The sequence below is a fragment of the Cyprinus carpio genome, chromosome B4 (assembly GCF_018340385.1).
Source record: "Cyprinus carpio isolate SPL01 chromosome B4, ASM1834038v1, whole genome shotgun sequence".
Taxonomy (NCBI): Eukaryota; Metazoa; Chordata; class Actinopteri; order Cypriniformes; family Cyprinidae; genus Cyprinus; species Cyprinus carpio.
The window spans coordinates 3613684-3632927 of record NC_056600.1 but is presented as its reverse complement, the minus strand read 5'-3'; the positions used below and the strand labels follow the sequence as shown (position 1 = coordinate 3632927).

Sequence of the window (19244 nt, the reverse complement as noted above, 5' to 3'; positions counted from 1 at the left end):
CGAAGGAAGCTCACGTCACACCTCTCTTCATCAGCTTGCACTGACTGCCAATAGCCGCTCGCATCAAATTCAAGGTACTGATGATCCTTCAAGACAGCCACTGGTGCAGCACCAATATACCTAAACTCGCTAGTTCAGACCTATGCACTCTCCAGAAGCTTGCGTTCTGCAAGTGAACAACGCCTCGTGGTGTCATCCCAAAGAGGCACACAGTTTTCTGAGTGGTTGCTAGGGTGTTTGCTTTGGTATTCAAATTGGTTAATAGGATTTCAGATGGTAGCTAGCATGTTGCTATGGTGTTCCAAGTGGTTGCTAGGGTGTTGCTTAGGTGTTCTAATTGGTTTCTTTAAGGTGGTTTCCCGGGTTTCAAATGGTAGTCAGAATGTTCCTACGGATGTTCTGAGTGGTTGCTAAATTTTTGCCTAGATGTTCAAAGTGGTTTCTAGGGTTTCGGATATTACCTACGTTGTTTCAACAACATTTTGACTGGTTGCTAGGGTGTTGCTTAGGTGTTCAAATTGCTTTTAAGGATTTTAGATGGTAGTCAGGTTGTTGTTGTTACAGCGTTCTTATTGGTTGTTAGGCTGTTGCTCAGGTTTAGAAATTGGTCTCTAGGGTTTCAGATGGCAGCTACAGAGAGGTGTAAGGATCAAGGCGATAGAGCTTAACCTTTATTAATTAATTTTAATGTCAATGTCCTACTTTACAAAAAGCAATAAAGTGCATAAATCTTAGGGACAGTTACAATGACAAAAAGCATATTAACATTGCAAATTTAAAATATACATAAAACATGATGTCACAGAGAAAGGCTAATAAATCACAAAGCATAATTCGGACTTTGCTGAGATTGGTCTGCAAACAAACTTTCGTAAACTAAGACAATATAATGATTTACATAATCACATACTGAATGTTTTTACTAGTCTGATTGAGGTTGACATTATAATACATTAAAATATGTGATATTAATCAACTGACTGCATATAGTATGCAATGAAAAATCTATTTATACACTCCCAAACAAATCCAATCTGTTCCATAAGGTTTCACATTCTAATCAACACATTCTATTCCGCTGAGTTACATGCGTAAGCTGGAAAACTGCCTTGTCTTTTCAGCTACCATCAGGCACGCCTTCATGGCAGCCGTTGGCAAGGTTGTCATCGACTGGTGTCTGGCATTCTGGAATCTCCCCGATCACGGCCTTGCGTATCACTTTTAGCCAGCGCAGTTTCACTTCCTCTGTGTCAGCAGTGAAGCAGTGGACAGATTTGGACTGGCACAGACGAAAGCTGGTGGGAGGATGATCCACAGACCGTTGGACATCCTCAACCTGGTACCCCAGGAGCGGGATGGTACACTGGGCTTTGACATCCTGAGAACAAAATCCCAGAGAAACCAGACTCATTCAAGGCTGAAAATGACAGCATGATTTATTCTCAAGCCATACTAGGTGTATATGATTTATTCTTTCAGACAAATACAGTCTGAGTTATAATAAAAATGTCCTGGCTCTTCCAAGCTTTATAATGGCAGTGAATGGGGGTCGATATTTTGAAGCTCAAAAAAAGTACATCCTTCCATCATAAAAAGTGCTCCACATGGCTCCGGGGGGTTAATAAAGGCCTTGTGCATTTGTGTAAGAAAAATATCTAACTGCTAACTTTTATATGCGTGTACACAAGACAGTGGTGTTCCAGTGGATAATGTTGAACGAAGACTTAGGCCGCGTGTCCACCAATGTGTTTTTCCCAACGACTAGTGTTTTTCTCAATGGGAGCGCCACGTTTTTTTTAAAACACCAGGAGCGTGCCAAGCACGGAGCATCTTTTTTGCTCTGAGCGCTAAGCATTCGGGCGTTTTTTTTCTCAGCGCCGCAGGTTGAAGAATGTTCAACTTTGGGTTTGGGTCTAAGATGATTAGTTTAATTTTTTTGTCTTTCATAGTATGAGAGTGGATGAGGGTGGAGGGGGTGATGGAGTAATACCCTGCTAGTACAACCACTGAACAACAATGGAGAAGTTAATATTGCTCGTCTCCAAGTATTTCTGTCTTTAACAGATTTAATTTCTGGACTATCATAATATTGTTATAAAAATAATGCTTGGAGAAACATTTCATTCGTTATGCATTTGCCGTTACTTCAGCGGATATTCCGTACTATAGCAACCACAGCGTCTCAAGTGAAAAAAGAAAAAAAAAAAAGCTGTGTTTTTAAGCACTCACAGCTGGGCATTTTCAGCAGAGCGCCTGGCGTTTTCAGCTGCCGAAAAGCACTTTGGTGGACACGCGGCCTTAGCATAAGCACTGGTGCGAATGTGCTAGTCTCATGAGAACCAAGCTTGGTTTACAGCAAAGGAAAACCAATCTCCTCTTGGCTTATTTTGAAATCCTCAGACATTAGTCTTTACAAATCCTCATTCTGTACTTATAATTTGTGACCGGTTGCTAGGGTGTTGCTAAGTGGTTACTAAGGTGATCTGAGGTTTGCTAGGGCATTGCATTGTCAAGCTATCATAATGTGAAGCAAGTTACACAAATCTTTATGTTTATTTTGTGACGCTAAGTGTTTTTTTTTGTTATTTATATTATTTTTTTATTAGTATAAATATACTTTTTAGTCATTTTCCATAATTTGGTCTATACATTGATACCCTGTCCACATATTATTACTTTTTAGTCATTTCCATTTGGTCTATATTGCATCATTGAAGGCTAATTAATGTGAGCTCCACTACACTGCGCGTCGTGCTGGGGAATCACACACCAGACCCTCTGACACGGTTTAGTTCGGTCTGTACTGTACTGCAGAAAGCCACAAAGGAAACTGTTTCCTGAGACCTGAGCTGCTTCAATCTGGTAAAGGTCAAGAGGAGAAAACAAAAAAATCAAGCAGAGGTGTAAAGTATTTGAGTAAATGTAATTACAGTACATGAGTATCTTCTTGGATAATCTGTAGTTTTACAAAGATAGCATCAAAGATATTAGCAAGTGTATTACATTACACTTACATTTATTTCATTACATTTTTAAATAAAGCACTGTGCTCTTTACTCCACTACATTAGCAATGAGTGTCGCAATTACACATTACATTTTCACTGTCTGTACTTTTACTCAAATATGGTTTTCAGGTACTCATTACATCTCTAAAATCAAGATTATTTCAAAAATGGTCCATGCAGCCACAAAAAAACACCCAAAACCTCAAGAATTCCTCTTTTCTTCCCGCTGACTGGTTCCTCAGCATCCGCTCGTCCGGTCAGAATGAGGTAGTAGTATTTATTTACTTTGTTTGTTTAATTTGTTGCCGTCGTACCTCAGCGATGCCTTGTAGTCCGAACATTTATAACACACAACCTAAGACACATTTTAAAACATTACAATCATCATCTTTGGAGCACAATGAAATGGTCTGAGTTTTGAGTTTCACAGAAAGTGCTCGTTCAGATTTCCAGATAAACGTATACATGCAAACTTACGTATCCACATGCCCTGCAGTGGTGTCTCCTGCGGGTCAGAGGGTTGAAGGGCTCCTTGCACTTCATGCACATGGTTACCTCATTGTCCCGAATCCAGCGCGGGGCTCTCTTCCCCAGCTCCTCTTTCTGAAAAACACACGAGCACAGATAAGTGAGTGTCTTAATGGAAGATTCCCCCCTCAACCCCCAGCACAGTTGTCTTTATGCATGACCAGTCTGCTCTTTCTACTTACAGAAACCTCATCCGCTACTTCTTTAGAGGCTGATTTTTTGTGTTTTTTTTTTTTGTTGTGAGATTTTTATGTGGTCTCCTTGAACGCCTAGAAAGCAAACAGCCTACATTGAAACTTTCCTATAGAAGCTTATTACCGCCATGGAATAAAAAAAGAAAATCAAATAGTAATTGCAACTTTTTAATCTCACAATTCTGACTTTGTTTTCCTTGCAACTCTTGATTGCAGGATATAAACTCGTAATTGTGAGAAAGACGTTTAGATATTTAATTTTGAGTTTATGTCTCGCAATTCTGAATTATATATACTAGAAACTAAAAAAAAAAAAGAGTTTATATCTTTATAGTTAGTTTTTTTATTTAGTTTATATCTTTATTTAGTTTACATTTTCCTTGCAATTCTAAGAATAAAAGTCTGAACAGACATATAAGTTTAGAATTTAATATAAAAACGTTTTTCTCACAATTGCAAGTTTATATATTGCAATTAAAAAGTTTATTTCTGCCATGTAAAAAAAAACAAACAAAAAACAAAACAAAACAAAAGGTAATTTCAAGGGAAAAGACTGGTTTCCACCACAGAATAAAAAATAAAAAAGGTAATTGGGGCTTTTTATCTTACAATTTTTTACTTGGAATTCTAAGGGGGAAAAGTCAGAATTGTGAGATAGAAAGTCACACATTTCTTTTAATTCTTTAAAGGTAATTGCAAATTTGTAATCTCACAGTTCGGATTTTTTTTCTCAGAATTGCAAGAAAAGAATGGCAAGATAAAAAGCCCCAATTACCTTTTTTATTCTGTGGTGCAAACCAGTCTTTCCTGATTCTTACATTGATATAATTGAGATTTAAAGCAGCTTTGAGCAACTGTACGACACTGATACCTTGATCCAGTCCTCTTTGTCTTGCTCTGAGCTGTGAACCACAGAAAGCTAGAGTCATTATGAGCTCAAACAGACATGCTGTTCTCTATATCTGCATGGATCTGCCCTCACCTGGCCTGCAGCTCCAGCGTTCGCTCTTTACCCGACACCTGGAAAGTGTGAGGATAGTCTTCATTAGAGGTCTCAAGCACCTTCATGCCTTCAACGCCGACCCGCGTGCGCACAGTGAACCGCTGGCCCACCAGACTGAACTTGGGCACGCAGTACAGCAACATGTTGTTAAACTGAAGAGAGAAGGATGGCATGGTTTAAACTCAATCATTTTTTGTCATGCTTTTCAGCTAAACATTAAATCAAGATTCATTTACTTGAGAAGCAAAATGACAAATCTTGTTTTCTGAAAAATCTAAATTAAATGACTTTATGCTTTATTTTGCTGCAAGTCAATGTATTTTGATTGAAGAATGTTTAGATGGAAAACAACCCAAAAATATGGAGCGAGACGCATCTAACCAGGAAAAGGTATCTCTCCATTGACGAGGTGTTTCTGGCGGCGAGCTTTAGGATTTGTCCTTCTTTTTTGATGTGGTTGTTGGGGGTTTTAGATGTGTTCTTCTCATCTCAGAGTATCTTATATATCTATGTGATTCTTCAGGTTCTCCTGAAACACAGAACTTCTGCATATAAAACCAGTGAAGAATTTATAGAGAGCAAAACACTAATGACTTGTATAGGGTCAGATTGTTGGTTGATTGGATGTTATTTCAATGCAATGCAATGCATTTTCAAGTTTAAATACTATACAAAAGATATATAAAGATAAGAACTTTCAAATGGATTCAGCGCTGAGTCTTAAAAATGTATGTAAAAATTGCTTAAATAGACAAAGTGGCAATCGAATCACATTTACGACCACAATTGCATATGAAAATCATAAACGCAGTCAGGAAACAGGCCATCTTGCTCTGACTAAGGTCAAGTGCCTCTCACCATCTTGCGGATGGCCATGTTGGAGTGTGTGGCAGCCATTGAGATGATGTTCAGAGACTCTGGAAAGGAGAAGGAGAAGTGATATCTCCGCTGACTCATCCAGTTATGGAACTGAAAGCAGTTGGGAACTAAACAACACTTTCATTTGATCTCAAACGTTCACGTTCAGTTGCTCACAGAACCGTGCAAAATAAGTTAACTGTGCTTAAAAAATATCCTTGTTAACATATTAGTTACTTGAATTGTGAGAAAAGCGAATACAAATGTGTGTATCTCTCACTCTCGGCCTGGCTGCAGTCGGGGTCGTCCTCTGGGAGTTTCTTCAGGTAGTCTTTGAGCAGCATCTCGTAGCGAGGAACCCGCTGCACCGGCTCCAGCATGTGATGCTGCAGAGTCAGATTCCCACACGCCTCCTGACTCTACACAAAACAATTAACAGCTCATCGTTACCATCTTCTCCAACTATTAAACAGTCATTGGTAACATTCAATCTAGTTTTTGAAGGTCATGCCATTCATGGATTCTCATACAGAAAATTATTTGGGGGGGGGGGGGGGCCTTTTATTAAGCTTAAAAAAATACATTTGAAATATTATGATAATATATAACGATAAACTGAAATATTATAAATCTGTATCTATATCTTTTATATATATATAATATATATATATATATATTATATACTATATATATATATATATATATATATATATATATATATATATATATATGTGTGTGTGTGTGTGTGTGTGAAATATATATGTGTGTGTGTGTGTGTGTGTGAATTTTATTTTATATATTTTCTGCAATTTTACTGGAAAACCAAACCAAATTATTTAAAATTATTTTTCGATATTTTTAGTTAATTAATAGGAAAATCGGATAAAAAATATTTAGGTTAAAAAAAAAGGTATAATAAGAGTTTGGGTAGTGATGACCACTTTTATATTATTTTATTTAATATATTTTCTGCTATTTAACTGGAAAACCAAACCAAATTATTTAAAATTATTTTTTAAATATATTTATAGCTATTTAATTGAAAAATCATACCAAATTATTTTATGTGTTATTTTAGATTAAGATTAATTTCTATATATATTCTATATATATTTTTAGCCATTTAACTAGACAGACAGACCTAATTATTTTATATTATTTTTTATATATTTGCAGCTATTTAAATGAAAAATCACATGAAATTATTTTGATATTCGTTTTTTTTTTCCTGCTATTTAACTGGAAAAACACCAAATTATTTGATATTATTTTGATATATAGTGAACTGGAAAAATCAGAAAACTGATTATTAGATATGTTAGCTATTTAACTGGAAAATCAGACCAAAATGCTTTTAAAGGAGGTAGAATAAGAGTTTAGGAAGTGATGAGTACTTTGCTGTTAAAAGTTTATTTTATTCTGTTATATTCAGGTAAAAGCGCACGCGCGCACACACACACACCTGTATGTCCTGAATGATGGCGTTAAACTGCACCGATCGCTCGGTCCACTGTTTGAGCAGGTCCATGGCGCTGTCGAAGTTCTTCACGTACTCGGCGTACATCCTGAGAAAGGGCGCCAGCTGTGCTAAGATGTCCCCAATGCGGGGCGTGGAGGCCCTGCAGGAGGACACAGACGTGAGCGGGAGAGTGTGAGAGCTGAGAAGCAGCGTGGAGATGAATCGGCGCTCACCACTGGCTCATCCGCGTCTCCAGATCCGGCAGGAGGAACTGGCTGTGGAAGGTGTAGATGGATCCCACATTGGAGAAGATGCCCTTCACCACCTCCACAGGAAACGTCCCCTTCCCAGCCTCCTCTGTGAGTTTAGCGCAGAACACCTGCAGAAACGCAGTACACACTTCACTTGCACACTCTTAAAAATAAAGGTTTTCTAAATGGCTTCTTGTAGCAATGCTATAGAAGAACCATCTTTGGTTCTCCAAAGAGCCTTTCAGCAATAATTTCTTAAAAGAACCATTTTTATTAGTGTGAAGAACATATTATTAATCAAAAAAAAAAAAAAACTTTTTCCATTATAAAGTACAAAGGTTCAATTTTTCATTTCTTTAATTTTTTTTATAAAAAAAAAAAACGGAATTACGTTTAAATGTAATATTTAAATCAACTTAATCATTTTAAAATTAGTAATTAAATAATTTAAAATGTTTTCATGGATGTTAAATGTTCTTCATTGAGCCATTTATGATCAAATTAACCATTTAATAACTTAATTTTAAAATTAATCATTTAATTAATATAATAATTTGTAATCATTTTAAAAAACATTTCAATTATGTTAAATATTGTTCATGGAGCCATACATGATCATTTTAAAATTATGTAAGTATTTAAATCATTTAAAATGAATCATTTAATTAATGTAATATTTTTTTGTTACATTTTTAAATCATAATCATGATTTTTAAATTAATTTAAAATGAATAGCTTAAACAATGAAACATTTACTAATGATTTAATAAATAATTTAAATACTAATTTTACATTTAATAATTTAGGTAATTTAATAATTTAAAAAAAATAATAATTTAAATATATATATAAATTATTCATATTCACATATATATATATATAAATTATTCATATTCACCATATATATATATATATAAATTATTCATATTCACATATATATATATATATAATATATATATATATATATATATATATATAATATATATATATATATATATATATATATATATATAAGTAATAATTTTTTGAAAATTGATAATGTAAGCCATTTAATCATTTTAAAAATAATAATTAAATAATTTTAATAACTTTAAAAACGTTCCATGGATGTTAAAGTTTAAAGTTCTTCATGGAACCATAAATGGTCATTTTTAAATTAATAATTTAACCAATTCAATATTTGTTTTAATAATTATAAAAATAATAATGTGAGTAATTCATTAATAATTTAAATAATGCAATCATTTTAACTAATTTTATGTTAAAGATTCTTAATGGAAGCATCAAAGCCAATAAAGAACCTTTATTTTTAAGAATGTAAAAGTGAGTGAAGAGCGTGGACTGACCTGGTCCAACAAATGCAGCCGGGTCACATACGCTCTCTCCGTCTGCAGAAGCTCATTGGCTATCTTATAGAGCTTGAGCTCTTTGATCTGCTCCTGTTGAAAACAGCCTGTTATTTCCTCTGTTATTAAATCTGAAAGCATGACACGTCTCTGTGGTAATGTAACTTGGGTCATGTCTGCTACTGGAAAGCCACTAACATTCAGAGTAAAACTACACTGAGTGGAAAAAAACAGGGCCACGTGGTCGATAAAAATATCTGATACCAGTCATATAAAGACTGCTTTAGTCTGACATTATGATGTGCAATTTAATGAACATTTTTGCTAGTATTTAACAAGATCTTCACATTTCTCAAAGAAAATGACTTGATGGCATGATTCTAGGGTGATGTAACTGACTGTCAGGATACCGTTTTGTGCTCCCCAAGATACTGTTTTCAGTCAAAAGAGTCCACATCCCAAATCTCTGGGATATTTTGGTCTCTAGATACAGCTTGCATCCCTTTTTCAAGGGACTGCACAGTTCACATTACATTTACGTTCATTCATTTAGCAGACAGTTTTATCTAAAGCCTTTACGAAGAATTATTTAGAATAATTTAACATTTTTAATTATTATAATAATGTATTATATTTCTTTAAAGCAATCATTTAAATCATCTAAAAAGTAATAAATTAAATAATGCATACATTTGTAAGTAAAAATTGTTACAATAAATGTGAATTGTGTTATTTAAATAATAAAAATAATTTATTTTCACCAATTTTATTATCTGATTGTAATCATTTAAATAGGGTATTCATTAAAAAATACATTTTTACAATAGTTAATACAAATACAATTTATATTATTTAAAAACAATAATAAATATACATTTTCACCCATTTTATCACCTCAGATAACACATTTAATAAAATAATTTATGAATTTACATCTCACAGGTAAATGTTTTAATAATTCAAATAATGTATGCATTTTCAGTTATTTTAAAACAATTTAATAACTGATAATTTTAAAAGTAATTATTTAAACGATGTATGAACTTTTTTTACTAAACACATTTTGCAATAATTAAGACGAATGATATTTATATTATCTACATTATACATTTCCACTCATATTGTTATTTACAGTCGAAAATTGCAGATCTAATCGCTTACCAATGTACCATAAGTCGTGCCAATGTTTAATAAATAAATTCAAATCACTAATACAAAGTATAGCTACTAGTTAAAGTGATGCTGGTGACGTCTCACTTGTTTGTCTTCATCTTTCTCCATGTTCTGCGTCTCTTCATTTAGGACGCTGTCCTGAGTCTCATCCTCGTGGTGCTGTAGAGCTCTGTCACTACTACTGCTGCTGCTTTCTGAGCGAGCCGGGAGATGTTCAGCATCCGTCTCTTGCTCTCCAAACTCAGCGTGACCTTTGACCTCTTCTGACCACCAGCCGGACCAGACGTGCCAGCCGGAGTCCTGCGAGGACGACTGAGTGCAGACGAGGCGCTGCGGTGGAGGACCGTCTGATGAAGCTTTGGTGACGCTGGAAGAGAGAGTATTAGGTGCAAACAGCGTGTCTAGAATGGCATTTCAACAGGAAGTGAAAGTCTCAAAGGCGAAAAAGAAATGAGGGGGTGAATTTCCCTTCACTGTCCTATTTATGAAGTGTGAACGTAAGATACTACTTGTTTCTCATCATCTTAAACACCAAAACATTTGGTGTAGGACTAAAAGAAACAATTTTCACTCAGAAATTGCTACATTACTTTGTTTTTTTTTTGTTCTTTATGCATTTTATGTACCGTGTGAGGTTTGTTTTCAGAGTACATTATTTCTGGGTTTTTGACATACTGTATGTGACCCTGGACCACAAAACTAGTCATACGGGACAATTTTTTTAAATTGAGATTGAATAAATAGCTTTCCATTGATGTATAGTTTGTTAGGAGGACAATATTTGGCTGAGATATGACTATTTAAATATCTGGAATCTGAGGGTGCAGCAAAAAAAAAAAAAAAAAAACACTGAGAAAACACTGAGAAAATCGCCTTTAAAGTTGTCCAAATGAAGTTCTTAGCAATGCATATACTTAGGGTAGGAAATTTACAAAATATCTTCATGGAACGTGATCTTTACTTAATATCCTAATGATTTTTGCCATAAAAGAAAAATCAGCAGTGTATTGTTGGCTATTGCTACAAATATCTCTGTGCTACTTATGACTGCTTTTGAGCTCCAGGGTCACATATGTTGCAATTAATTTGAAGTCATTTACATATTTGTTATTGCAATTTAGCTCTTTCCTTAATTTCACAAGTTGTTTTTGTTTTCTTTATTGTTTAGGTTGAGGCTTTAAATAAGCCCTTTTGGGTTTTCTGCCTCTATCTGCACAGTATATGGATTGTACATTTTGTTTTATTTTTATTGTATATATTTTATTCTTGTGCAAACAAACTAAACTAAAAAATAAATATTTTTTTTTAAGTATTGTAATAGTAAAGACTGTAATATTATATTTGGTGTAAAATGCATTTCAATGATCTGTTTTATTTACAACTTAAAATGTAAAAAAAAAAATACACATTTAAAAAAATATTTTTAATTAAGTATTTTATTTATGCATTTATTTATTTAGTCATTGTTTTACTTGAATGAAAAGAAAAAAAAAAACATTAATTAAATTAAACCTAAAAAAGCAACCCATGATGCACCTCATGAAGTTGTTTGCTTGAACATTTTTTTTTTTGAGTGAAAATACCCATGTAAAAAAATGCATTAATTTCAATGTAATAATTTAATTTTTTTTAGTAATTTACCTTTTTTTTTTTTTTTTTTTTTTTTTTTTTTTAAGTTTGGTGTTTTTTCAATGCTAATACACAGAAGTACATGGTTTCTGATGCACACACAAATCAAACCCTCCGCACCTCTTGTCAATGTTTCTGTGGTATTTTGAGATCACTGTCGATCTTCCTCGGGTTATGTTTGTCATCGTCTCCTCCTCATCCATGAGGTTTCCAGCTGAAATCCTCACTGGACACTGAAATTTTGGTTTCGGAAGTACTACAGTGGAAAATAAAGACATGAAAGATGCTTCATAACAGGTATTTTGTGATCATCTGTGACTAGGAAGTATTTTTTCCAAAACAAACAGCAGAGGTCAGTGTAATCAAACCCACATGTGATATTTCTCATTTTAAAATGAATGATTCAATCATTGTAATCATTAAAAGTAATCATTTAAATAATGTATTTTTGATTTTTAATTACACTTTTTGCAATAACCAAACTCAAATATGGGTCAGTGTAATCAAACCCACACTAAATATTTTAAATTAAGTTCAATATTTGTAAAATAAATAATCAATAATTTTAATAAATTTAAAAATATATATTTTTAGTAATACATTTTACAACAATGTAATTCATATTATTTAAAGAATAAAATATTATAATATAAAATAATATGAATTTTCACCCCTTTTATTGTCTTACAAAAGGAAATTGTATATCTGATTGTTTACCATTTACACATGTAGCAAAGTTAAGAAATAATTCATTTAAATAGTTTAAAATATTCAATATAATTTTTATTTATATTATAATATAACATTTAATTATAATTTAAATAATTTACTAATTTTAATAAACATAATTTTATAATCAAGCATTTGAATAACTTAATTGTTTAATAATTAAAAACAATTTTATATAAATAATAAAAAAAATATAATCATTTCTTTCTTTCTCAAATATAAGATCTAAGGACATATGGTGAGAAACCTACATAAAACCTCTTATACATACATTTTAATCAACTTTTTTTTCCCCTAAGTCTTAAAAGCATTTTTCATTTTCATTTCTTAGTCTTAAAAGTTCAAATCTTCCATGTTGTCTCTCAATAAAAATAAAAAAGAAATAAATAGATTATATTCACACAAGACTAAATGTGAGAAAACAGTTCTAAATGTAAAGCATGTCACTTCGCTGTAAGTATTTGCCATTTCACTTATAACTACATGCATGAATACTAGTATTTTTTTTACAGGAGGTTAAGTTTGTGGGTAAAGCCCACAGTGCCGAGCTCATGTTAAACAACCTACATGATCTCAAACATCACTTCCTGTGCTCCTACAGCTGCTTTACAGTCAAACTGCACTACTTCATATTTGAGAAGACCTCTGTATTTCTGCTAGTAAAGGTGTCTCATGCAGTGTAATGAGTAAATGTGAGTGGTTTGAAATCTGTGGTTGGTAACTGGTCTGATGCTGATGTACCTGGTGGAGGAGGCATTGAGACGCTGTAGACCGCTGACCTTCTCAACACTGAGCTCCTGTTATTCAGCAAACTCTCGTTCGTAACGTCACACTGGCCACCGCATCCAACATCTCCTGTCCACACACACACACACACACACTTCACTTCTGCAAAGCCAGGCAAACCAATTCAACTGACCAAGTGATGCGGGATGTTTTCTGGCACATTTTAAGCCAGCACAGACTGTCAGGTTTCATTTTATGCAGGAAAACGTGTGGATTATGTTAAATTATATTAAAACTGTACAAATCACCATTTACTCATTTGAATGAGAATATGAAGTGAAAGCACCATCTGAAGGATGTATTTAGTGAAAATCGCTGCTTCCTCTATTGTGCACTTGATCACACATCCTCTTGAACAGCATTGTGTGATTATAGATTTATAAAGCACACTGCTGCAGTGTTTTTGTGGTGGTATGCTGGTGTATATCTAACTTTAGCTCATTAAATGTGACCCTGGAGCACAACAGCAGTCAGAAGTAGCACAAGTATATTTTTAGCAATAGTCAAAAATACATTGTATGGGTCAAAATTATTTATTTTGTTCTTTTATGCCAGAAATCATTTGGATATTAAATAAAGATCATGTTCCATGAAGATATTTTGTAAATTTCCTACCGTAAATATAATAAAACTTAATTTTTGATTAGTAATATGCACTGCTAAGAACTTCATTTGGACAACTTTAAAGGCGATTTTCTCAATATTTAGATTTTTTTGCACCCTCAGATTCCAGATTTTCACATAGTTGTATCTCAGCCAAATATTGTTCTATCCTAATAAACCACACATCAATGGAAAGCTTATTTATTCAGCTTTCAGATTATGTATAAATCTCAATTTCGAAAGATTTACACTTAAGACTGGTTTTGTGGTCCAGGGTCAAAAATGAGGTGTTGTGTGTATTTTGGGTATGGGGCAGGTTGTCACAACAGCACAATAAACAGCAGAATCCACACACAGTGTGACCTGCTATAAGATCATATTTTGCATTACACTGTAGCTTTTATTTTTATATTTTCAGCTTTCACTTTAATTTTAGTTTAAGTTGTAATTTAATTATCTTCTGTGCTTTGTAATGTTGTATATTTTTATTAGTTTTTAAACATTTGTTGGCCAAATCTTTGATTTATTGTTACAAAAAGTACACAAATATTTCTATTTATTTCATTTTTATTTCAGTATATTCCTGTTTTTTTATTAGAATTTTTTTTAAATAGTTTTAGTTTTAGTTAACAATGCAATAAACAGCAGAATCCAAGATCGTATTTCTATTTACCTTTCATTTTTATATTTTCATTTGCTTATTTCTATTTAGCTTTAAATTATTTTATGTCAGTTTAAGTTGACGTTTTTCCATCCAATAATTGTTTTATTTTTTATTTCAATTACTTTTATTCAATTATTATAATAGTTTAGTCAACAATAACAGCAATGAATCCAGATACTGTGTGACAACATGCCCCGCTATAAGATCAGTGTGCATTAAATGAGCTGTATTGTGTGTGTGTGTGTGTGTGTGTGTGTGTGTGTGTGTGTGTGTGTGTGTGTGTGTGTGTGTGTGTGTGTGTGTGTGTGTGTGTGTTTGTGGGTGTGTGTGGGTGTGGGTGTTTTGGGAGGAAATAATCATAAAAAAGTTAAAAGACTTTTTAATAGCCTAAACTTTGACAACTCCTCATATTTTCTCCTAACTTTAAAAATAAGTTTATTTAATATTTTATCATCGCCATTGTATTCCTTTTTTTCTCTTAATAAATAAAAGACTAATTATGCTGAAATAAAGGCAGCATGTTTGACTGCGGTTGACAGTCTCTCAAGAAATGTGAGTTTGTGGAGGCCTGTGCTTCCTCAGTGTGCTTTCTCAGTTCCTCACGCTCAGAGTCCATGACAAAGACTCACTCACTCAGGGTTTCAACGACAGACCCCCGTAAGGAGAAGTGCTGCATCCACAAGCTCTCAGTGTCATGAGAAACTTAAAAAACGCTTTCAGTCTTAGCAAAAATCACTTAACAGAGATTTCACTTTTTCGGCAATCAAATATTTTAGAGATGAGCAAAACCAGGAAATTAATATCATTTTCATGACTGAGATTTTTAAATTACACACCAAATGTCATATTTTAAAAGAATAAATAAACAAACAAACAAAAATATATAAAAATTCGCTAAATAATAAAAAAAAAAAAACATAACCCTTACCGTATATACATATAAATAAAAAGTTAAATATTCATTATATAAATATAATATAAATAAATATAATATATAAATATTAAATAAATAAATAAATAAGAGTGATATAAAAATTTTGTAAATATAAAATATAACCCTATATAAAAATACGAACTAAATGTTAATTGTATTTTAAATACATAAATTAATATATATATATATATATATATATATATATATAAAATGTGACCCAAACAATATATATATATATAAAAATTTTAATTAAATATTAATTATTTATTATTTTTAAATAAATAACATTACATAAATAAATACAATATAAAAATTCTATGAAAATAAAATGTAGCCCTAACCCTATACATCAAAAATACAAATTAAATTAATTATTTAATTATACTTTAATTATACTTTTAATTAATTAATTATAAATAAATAAATATTTTTTAGTATATATAGGTTTAGGTTTATATTTTATTTTATTTTAAACATATAACATTAATGATGTGTTTAATAAATAAATAAACAAATAAACAAAATAAAAATTAATATATACATTTCGGTTTATGAATTTCATCTGGAAAGAATATACACACATACACACACATACATATATGTGTTTCACAGATGAAATTCATAAACTGCAAAAGTAAACATGACATATGAAAAACAAATAAACAAAAGCACACACACTGACCTGATCTCCGGTCACACACTGCTCTCCTAAATCATATATATGTTGACAGTGCACATGATGCCTCTGATCACTGCATGCCCTTCTCTATCGGTCCACTGCATTTCCCTTTTTTCTGCATGAATGTTTGTGTGTGACATTTATTGTGCAAGAAACTGCTGACATTAAAGGGGTCATATGATATGAGCATCATTTTGTTTATTTTGTGTAATAAAATGTGTTTATGCGGTTTAAGGTTCAAAAAACACATTATTTTCCACATAATGTACATTATTGTTTCTCCTCTATGCCCCGCCTTCTGAAAGCGTAGATTTTTACAAAGCTCATTGTTTTGAAAATTTTACAAAGCTCATTGCTCTGATTGGCCAGCTATCCAGTGCGTTGTGATTGGCCGAATACCTCAAGCGTGTGACGGAAATGTTATGCCTCTTAACATACTGTGATTCCGTCTTCTGGCACGACGAGACAAAATCAATAAAACCCATTACAATCAAGGCATATGTTCCATCCAGTGGGGACATAATTATTATGATTATAATGACTTATACTGTCTTTTTACGCGTTGCCTTGCATCGTGCCACGTTAACATAAAATCATTTCTGCATTTGTGATCGGAGAAACAACAAACAACAAGCACTACTCTACACCAGTGGTTCTCAACTCCAGTCCTCTCGCCCCCCGGCTCTGCACATTTTGTATGTCTCTCTATGTTAACACACCTGATTCAGAAAATCAGATCATTAGAAGTGAGCTCTGTGCATGAACTGTGTTCCCATTGACATGCTCCCTACACAGTGTTCATTGCTCCCTACTCCCTGAGCAGGGGATATCTGTTGAAGTTTACTTCACTTCGGTACATTCATTCACGGATTTGCGCAACGCAACGTCTTTACACACGGACAAGTGTGACATCATATACCTCTGTCAATAAATACAATTTAAATTCACGTCTCACACACTTCAATGCACTTTGAATGGAACCTATAAGTTCGCTTCGAGCTGGAGTCATGGCAGAATATCCTGTGATGTCCACTTCGCAGGGTACTTACGTTCAAATAAAACAAACGTCTGAAGCGATAAGAGAAACATCAAGGTTACACCTTCTTTCTTTGCGTGAACATTTGGGCGGCGTTATGCAAATCTTCCCACATCGTGACGCAGAGATGTGAGGTGTGTTAGAGCAAGCCGTTTCAGGAGGGCTCTTAACTTTTATAAAGGATATCTCTTTGGGTTTGAGACTTTAGTCTTTGCAACTTTACAAATCTTCTTTATGCACCAAGAGCTTGTAACACTCCAAAGAGAAAGGAAAACTTGAAATCACATCATAAGAGTCTGTCAAGCCTCATCCAGTTGGTTTAAGTTCACTAACTTGTTTTATTTTGGAAAATAAACACTGTAATCCCCACACACCTGTTTTTACTCCTCATTACAGTAGATCAAATATCATTAGTGAAGATTAGAGCGAATGAGTTAGTTCCTCATACTGATATGACATTTAAGATACTACTGTATGTGAACTACCCTTTTAATTATCTTTTGAAACCACGTGTTGTTTTATGAGATAATGTGTCAAATATTAAAGGAAGTCTCAGGACTACATGAGATGTTGTTTTGATTGAGGATAAGTCCAGTATACAGGGGGAAGTCGTGGCCTAGTGGTTAGAGAGTTTGACTCCTAACCCTAAGGTTGTGGGTTTGAGTCTCGGGCTGGCAATACCACGACTGAGGTGTCCTTGAGCAAGGCACCAAACCCCCAACTGATCCCTGGGTGCCGCAGCATAAATGGCTGCCCACTGCTCCGGGTGTGTGTTCACGGTGTGTGTGTGTTCACTGCTGTGTGTGTGCACTTTGGATGGGTTAAATGCAGAGCATGAATTCTGAGTATGGGTCATCATACTTGGCTGTTTATTGAGATGCACCTGTATGTATAAGTATTTATACTGTCCTCTGCTGGCAGAAAGTTGTACTGATATTAAGACAAAAGTGATTGCAGAAACTAAATAAACTAGTAACATAAGCCTAAATTTAGCAGACGCTTCTAGCCAAAGCGACTTACAAATTTTTACTTTTATTAATATTATTTTTTTTTATATGTATATACAGTTTTTTTCTTCAGTTTTAAATATTTTACAAGTTAAACTAAATAAAAATAAACGTTTCCTTGTCAGCTTACTGAAATTAAATAAGTTTATTTATATTATATGTTATATTTAAATATGTACTGTAGGCCTACTTCAGGTAACAAAAACGGGTTTTGTTTATTTAAAATTTTTAGTTGACTATAATATCCCTGCATTGCAAACATAAAGTATAAACATTTGTATTTATGTTAAAAATAATACAACATTTTCCTCATTTATATAACGCAATAGATATTTAAAAAAAAATAGCTAAATGCGTTAATAAAAATGGCAGATAAACAGATTCGCTGATACAAATATTAAAGACAAAACAAAAACAGGAAACTGACATTTAATCACGATGATTTCTGAGTCGTCTTCGTTGACAGTACAAACACTCATGATGTCTACATACTGAAGGAAATGGCAAACCACAACAAGCTGAAGCATGTGATGCTGTGAAAGACGGTGAAGATGTCTCACCGGGAACCGATCCCCGCCTGACCCTCTTCTCTCCATTCGGTGCAGATCTTCTCCTGAACTCCTCCAGATCATACGCGCTCCTGCGCACCTTCTCAAACATCTCAGATGCGATTAAACAATCACTTTAAATCCTCGCTAAAGTTGTGAAGTTCTCGTGGTGTGGTGTGTTTGCTGCACACTTCAACCGACCTTCACCCGTCGAATCTTTGGTATGAATGAATGAAGAGGCTCAAGACTGCGAGTATGCGCACTAAAGTATGAGTAACATGACAATATAGCTTAGTTAAATTACTTTTCACTATACTTACCACAATTAACTAAAATTATTTCATAGAAAATAACTTACCTGGACACGAACGTCACATTTAATGTGAAAATGCCATGACTTTTAGTTTCTAGTTTAATATATATATATATATATATATATATATATATATATATATATATATATATATATATATATATATATATATATATTTTTTTTTTTTTTTTTTTTAATCAAAGTGGAATTCACTTTACTAAATAATGTTAACTTCACTGACTGCTTCACTTCCACTTTAATATTCACCTGATGTTATGTCCCTCTGGATAGGTTTTTATTTAAGCATCAGATTAATGAATGAGTGCACAATATGATTCCCCTCTAAAATTAAGAGGAGATCTTACAACATATATTTGGCCTTTTTTGCTATTTATTTAGGCTACATGAACACGATTTGTAATACCGCAACTACAAAAGACTTTTGTAGAGTTTTATTAAATCAATTTCTTGTTATATTCATTAAACAGGAAAATGTT

At 33.1% G+C, this 19244-nt stretch overlaps 1 pseudogene; it reads right to left on the bottom strand.

The window, feature by feature from the left end:
- Window positions 1-649: 649 nt before the first annotated feature.
- Window positions 650-18691, bottom strand: LOC109076657 (annotated as a pseudogene).
- Window positions 18692-19244: the final 553 nt, after the last annotated feature.